The following is a 7325-nucleotide window of genomic DNA, read 5'->3' on the forward strand; positions in this document are numbered from 1 at the left end:
TGCACGAGACCCAATTGCAATAGGAAGTTACCCCTGTGGAAACTGCAAAATCTGTGAACATATGGTCAACGTCCAAACAATAAGCGACAGATATGGAGATACCATCAAAATCAAGAACTTCTTTAACTGTAAAAGTAGAAACGTAATCTATTGCATATCATGTCCGTGCAATTTAAAATATGTAGGAATCACCACACGGATGTTGAAGCAGAGGGCTCTTGAGCACATGAGCAACATCAGAAATGCAAATAGAGACCAACAAAGGATGAAGCAATTAACTTCAGTCTCCAGACATTTTCTGCAACAACATGCATGCTCCCCGCAGGATCTAAAAATATGTGGCCTAGAACAAGTTAAAATGGGAATCAGAGGAGGAGATATCATGACCACGCTCCTTAAGAAAGAAAGTGAATGGACTTTCCGGCTGAATACTCTTGCTCCCAATGGTCTCAATGAGTATATTAACTACAGTGTCTTCCTGTAAATTCCTCCTCAATTTAATGCAACTTTCTTTTCTTCAGCAATCCCATATCAATTTATCCTCAATCCAGTTATTCTAGCACTCAGTCACAGTTAGCACCATTAATTCCTTCATCTCTCTCTCTATCCCTTTTCCATTTCTGCCTGTCAACATCACATAACCCAGCTGATCCACAATTTTCTCAGTCACCACATTTCACAACTACTTCTCTCCATTGCATCAGTCACTTTCCCAATCTTTCACCACACCCCAATCATCCAATATTTTCAGTTCTGCCCCTTCATTCCACTTCGCTCATACCCAATATCTTATCCACATCTCCTTTAAAACCTCCCTTCACCCCATCATCTGCATCCCACATTGCCCCAGCATTCTCTTTCCTTTTCCCATCCCTCTCTCCATTCTGTTTCTCCATTTCTTCTCACCCCCTTTCCCCTGCCCAGGTTGATCCTCACTTTCCCATTCTTACCACTGCCCCTCAGCTACCTTTTTCCCGTCACGAAAAATCCCCTTCAATCATCCCTACACTACACTAACCTTCTTGCCCCCCTATCTTTCCTCAAACCCCCCCTTTTCCATCCACCCCCCTTTCTTTCCCCCCCATCCTTTCCCTCCCATCCCCTTTTCCCCCCTTCCCTTCTTCCCCCCTTCCCCTCCCCCCTCCTCCCCCCCTCCCTTCCCCTTCCCATCTTTCTTTGTTCTCCCTCCCCCCCCTTTCCCCCTCTTCCCCCCCCCTTTTTTTCCCTTCCCCCCTTCCCTCTTTCCCCTCCCCTTTCCACACCCAAACCCCCCACACACACCCCCACTCCCCGTATCTCCCTCCCTCCTTTCATTTCACACCTGTCATCCACAGTGATACACACAGGTTTTTCAATCCCAGCCTACCTTTGCTCTCATCACTTTATCACTGCACCCCACCAAGCACAATCGTATAATCCTCCACATCATTGTCAAACTTCACCTTTAATCCTCACTTCACTTTGCTCACATATGTTCCTTCCAACTAATACACTCCCTTTTTCTTTATACACCCAATATAGCATTAAAGCCTTTTCAACAATAATATCGCAATTTCTCTCTAAATTCTTTTTTATGACCCCTAGAATTTCCATTATCTATCATTACAATTTCCATTAGTAACTTTTACCCAGTATTATTTCCCTGATCAACAGTTTCTGATTTATTTTTCACAATTCCCATTTTATATTTTACATTCTATATCGTGACAATTTCTTTGCTCTCCAATTGCTATCATTAATTCCCTCACATTCTTAATCTGTCCCATGTTTTCAGTGTTACCAAATCAACAGTTATATTCATTTAAAACACTACTAATAGCGTATTCCCATACATTGTGCTATATCCAGCAACTTTTAGTGATTTCACAACAATGCAATTATATCACAATTAAACACCTAATAAGCTTTATCAAGGGTGTTCTCTATTTGTATAATCTTGAAAATATCAATTCCTGGCTATTTAGCCCCTTAACATACATGAATTTATGACCGCACAGTGCACATTAATGTAATCATAACAACACAGCGTCTCTAAAACTCTGAGCTCATTATTCACTTTATTAAACAGCACAGCAATCAATCAACCAATTATTAGGACCCACCAGGTCCTTATAAGCCAGCAACAGAGGACCAGGGAGCAGGCATTTCCGTGAACAAGCTCCACGAGCGAAACGTACGTCGTCACTTCCGGTTGTCGTCACTTCCGGTTCCGGTTTCCGAACTTCTGGTCGACGGACCGCGGATACCGGCGCGTCTCTCTGCTGGACTCACCTCTCACCATGGATCTTGAGTGACGGTTCTCACCAAAAAAAGGGGGGTATTTTACCCCTCCACCTAACAGTAGGATTATACCTCAATTTTGAAGCCGTATTTGCTGTCATAGGCCCCTTTATAAGGAATATCTCCGCTATAATTGCACAATATTTTTTGTTGCACCGAGTTTCCAGACATTAATGTGACTTTTCACTTATATACATTGTACAACAAATAATTTTTTGTGACTAGTTTGGAAAATAATCTTTGTGCAATAAGGGGATTCTGGGACAACATCAGGCTCATCACTAAACTGAACTTTGGCTCAGGACGTATCTCCTATTGTCCTCTCCAATATCATCGATACACATCGTTGTATCACCAATATCTGGACTCTAAGAGTTCTTGAATAACTTCCATTACACAACACTTGGCTCCGGGCAATATAAAGCAGGATACATTACCTGCGGTCACACCACACTGAGTATGCCCAACCTCGTCTGATCTTGGAAGCCAAGCACTGTGGGCCAGGTCAGTACCTGGTTGGGAGACCACCAGAGAATACCCGGTACTGCAGGTATTTTTATCCTACAAAAAACAATCAGACCTGGAGCCAAAGTTTCAGGTAACACTCACAATATCCACTCCAGCCTATAGAAACAGACTCTTACCTAGGCAACAAGGTGAGCCCACCTGTGTTATACAGAGAAATATCTCTCCCTTCCAGAATAATGATAGTGTGATTTGATACAATTATATTGCAGTTCTTTGGAACATGATATTTCCTATATCATTTAAATCTGGATCACAGCGCTTCTAACACCAGAGAGACACACATTTCTATATATATATTTTTGCTGAACGGAGCCAGTCAGTTTGATTTGTATCACCTTGTACAATCAAATTTACTTAAATTGGATGGATTATCCTCTTGATAAACAGATAGCAACTCTATTGTGTTTTAGTTCCATTTTTGCCTCATAGCACCTTATTTTAAGAGGAATACAAATAAAAGTTATTTTTTAAATACCTTAATATCACATAAATTACTATAAAAGAGTGCCCCAGAAGAGACGTGTAGTCTTTCTTCTTTTCTTCTTTGGCTCCTGTACTATACAGGAACCATACAATTTCTTTGTCAAACCAGGAACGACAAGCACTGAACTGATCGCAGATGCCGAGTAAGTCTGGAGCTACTCAGAAACTGCTAAGTAGTTTGTAATCGCAATATTGCGAATACATCGTTCACAATTTTAAGAAGCTAAGATTCACTCCCAGTAGGCGGCGGCTTAGCGTGTGTAACTCTGCTAAAATCGCCTTGCGAGCGAACAACCTCCATGGTTTTACCCAACTGCTAACAAAATTCCTGCTGCGATCAACTTGGAATTACCCCCATTGTACCCAAAAGCAATTTAATAAAAACAATTCCCTCCCCTGGAAAAAAAATACATTAGATGCTGGGCAGAGAGACGGCTAGACAGCCGGATAGTGGGCAGAGAGAGGATGGAACAGACAGATGCTGAGCAGAGAGAGTGGGAAGATCGCCAGATGGTGGGCAGAGAGAGGGTGGGTCAGCCAGGTGCTGGTCAAAGAGATGGTGGGATATCCAGATGCTGGACAGAAAGAGGGTGGGATGGCCAGATGGTGGGCAGAGACCGGGTGGAACAGCCAGTTGCTGGGCAGAGAGAGGATGAAACAGTCAGATGGTGGGCAGAGAGAGGGAGGAATAGCCAGATGCTGGGCAGACAGAGGGTGTGACAGCCAGATGGTGAGCAGAGAGAGGGTGGGACAGCCAGATGCTGGGCAGAGAGAGGGTGGGATGGCCAGATGCTGGGCAGAGAGAGGGTGGGACAGCCAGATGCTGGGCAGAGAGAGGGTGGGACAGCCAGATGCTGGGCAGAGAGAGGATGGGACGGCCAGATGCTGGGCAGAGAGAGGGTGGGACGGCCAGATGCTGGGCAGAGAGAGGGTGGGATGGCCAGATGCTGGGCAGAGAGAGGATGGGACAGCCAGATGCTGGGCAGAGAGAGGATGGGATGGCCAGATGCTGGGCAGAGAGAGGGTGGGACAGCCAGATGCTGGGCAGAGAGAGTATGGGACGGCCAGATGCTGGGCAGAGAGAGGGTGGGACAGCCAGATGCTGGGCAGAGAGAGGGTGGGACAGCCAGATGCTGGGCAGAGAGAGGGTGGGATTGCTGGATGCTGGGCATAGAGAGGGTGGGATGGCTGGATGCTGGGCAGAGAGAGGGTGGGATGGCCAGATGCTGGGCAGAGAAAGGATGGGACGGCCAGATGCTGGGCAGAGAGAGGGTAGGATGGCCATATGCTGGGCAGAGAGAGGGTGGGACAGCCAGATGCTGGGCAGAGAGAGGGTGGGACGGCTGGATGCTGGGCATAGAGAGGGTAGGACAGCCAGATGATGGGCAGAGAGAGGGTTAGACAGCCAGATGCTGGGCAGAGAGAGGGTGGGACGGCTGGATGCTGGGAAGAGATAGGGTGAAATGGCCAGATGCTGGGCAGAGAGAGGGTGGGATGGCCAGATGCTGGGCAGAGAGAGGATGGGACAGCCAGATGCTGGGCAGAGAGAGGGTGGGATGGCCAGATGCTGGGCAGAGAGAGGGTGGGACGGCCAGATGCTGGGCAGAGAGAGGGTAGGACGGCCATATGCTGGGCAGAGAGAGGGTGGGACAGCCAGATGCTGGGCAGAGAGAGGGTGGGATGGCTGGATGCTGGGCATAGAGAGGGTAGGACAGCCAGATGATGGGCAGAGAGAGGGTTAGACAGCCAGATGCTGGGCAGAGAGAGGGTGGGACGGCTGGATGCTGGGAAGAGATAGGGTGAAATGGCCAGATGCTGGGCAGAGAGAGGGTGGGATGGCCAGATGCTGGGCAGAGAGAGGATGGGACAGCCAGATGCTGGGCAGAGAGAGGGTGGGATGGCCAGATGCTGGGCAGAGAGAGGGTGGGACGGCCAGATGCTGGGCAGAGAGAGGGTAGGACGGCCATATGCTGGGCAGAGAGAGGGTGGGACAGCCAGATGCTGGGCAGAGAGAGGGTGGGATGGCTGGATGCTGGGCATAGAGAGGGTAGGACAGCCAGATGATGGGCAGAGAGAGGGTGGGACGGCTGGATGCTGGGAAGAGATAGGGTGAAATGGCCAGATGCTGGGCAAAGAGAGGGTGGGATGGCCAGAAGCTAGGAAGGCAGAGAGTGGAAACAATAGCAAGGGAATAAGAGAACTCTATTTTTCTGGGGCACACTTGAATAATTTATATAATTATAATTATCATTTTTTTTATATAGCACCCTTTCTTCAACAGGATTCAAAGCACTTAATTTAAAAACATAACTTTTATTTTTATATACTGTATTAACAGACTCACAATAAACAGGCACATATCAAATAAAATAAGAGCTGCATGCTCAAAGAGTAGATGTTGTAGTTCAAAGAGTAGATGTTGTAGTTCAAAGAGTAGATGTTTGATACTCCAAGACATTTTACACATGTAAGGGGATATACTAAAAGGTTGATTACAAAAAGAGATGATCAGGATGATTGCCTGCATTTCACCTCCGAGATACTAGATGTCAGAATTATTTACGAAATTTAAAGATTTATAGACTAAAAAAATCATATTATATGTCAGTCAGACCCCCTTATTGACTTATAAGATCCTTATCATTGCAGTAAAAAGTGCATTATCCCAAATTTATATTATAGTATAGTATATGTACATATACATATACCGTTGCATAAGGTGTAATAGTACACTTTAATTATTAATTCAGTTTTCTTAACTGTATAAAAATCAATTTAAATTTACATTGGATAACTGCATATATGTATACCTGGGACTGTTTTCTCTGCATTTCCAGTGGGGAGATGGCTATATCTTTTTTATTTACGTTGGATGATCATGTTTTAAGTAGAGATGAGCGCCTGAAATTTTTCGGGTTTTGTGTTTTGGTTTTGGGTTCGGTTCCGCGGCCGTGTTTTGGGTTCGAACGCGTTTTGGCAAAACCTCACCGAATTATTTTTGTCGGATTCGGGTGTGTTTTGGATTCGGGTGTTTTTTTCCAAAAACACTAAAAAACAGCTTAAATCATAGAATTTGGGGGTCATTTTGATCCCAAAGTATTATTAACCTCAAAAACCATAATTTACACTCATTTTCAGTCTATTCTGAATACCTCACACCTCACAATATTATTTTTAGTCCTAAAATTTGCACCGAGGTCGCTGTGTGAGTAAGATAAGCGACCCTAGTGGCCGACACAAACACCGGGCCCATCTAGGAGTGGCACTGCAGTGTCACGCAGGATGTCCCTTCCAAAAAACCCTCCCCAAACAGCACATGACGCAAAGAAAAAAAGAGGCGCAATGAGGTAGCTGTGTGAGTAAGATTAGCGACCCTAGTGGCCGACACAAACACCGGGCCCATCTAGGAGTGGCACTGCAGTGTCACGCAGGATGGCCCTTCCAAAAAACCCTCCCCAAACAGCACATGACGCAAAGAAAAAAAGAGGCGCAATGAGGTAGCTGACTGTGTGAGTAAGATTAGCGACCCTAGTGGCCGACACAAACACCGGGCACATCTAGGAGTGGCACTGCAGTGTCACGCAGGATGTCCCTTCCAAAAAACCCTCCCCAAACAGCACATGACGCAAAGAAAAAAAGAGGCGCAATGAGGTAGCTGTGTGAGTAAGATTAGCGACCCTAGTGGCCGACACAAACACCGGGCACATCTAGGAGTGGCACTGCAGTGTCACGCAGGATGTCCCTTCCAAAAAACCCTCCCCAAACAGCACATGACGCAAAGAAAAAAAGAGGCGCAATGAGGTAGCTGTGTGAGTAAGATTAGCGACCCTAGTGGCCGACACAAACACCGGGCCCATCTAGGAGTGGCACTGCAGTGTCACGCAGGATGTCCCTTCCAAAAAACCCTCCCCAATCAGCACATGATGCAAAGAAAAAGAAAAGAAAAAAGAGGTGCAAGATGGAATTATCCTTGGGCCCTCCCACCCACCCTTATGTTGTATAAACAAAACAGGACATGCACACTTTAACCAACC

The 7325-nt window shown here is 46.1% G+C and overlaps 1 pseudogene; it reads left to right on the forward strand.

The window, feature by feature from the left end:
• Positions 1-2715: 2715 nt before the first annotated feature.
• On the forward strand, positions 2716-2833 carry LOC134964338 (5S ribosomal RNA; annotated as a pseudogene).
• The last annotated feature ends 4492 nt before the right edge of the window (positions 2834-7325 follow it).

This window comes from Pseudophryne corroboree, chromosome 9, assembly GCF_028390025.1.
Source record: "Pseudophryne corroboree isolate aPseCor3 chromosome 9, aPseCor3.hap2, whole genome shotgun sequence".
Taxonomy (NCBI): Eukaryota; Metazoa; Chordata; class Amphibia; order Anura; family Myobatrachidae; genus Pseudophryne; species Pseudophryne corroboree.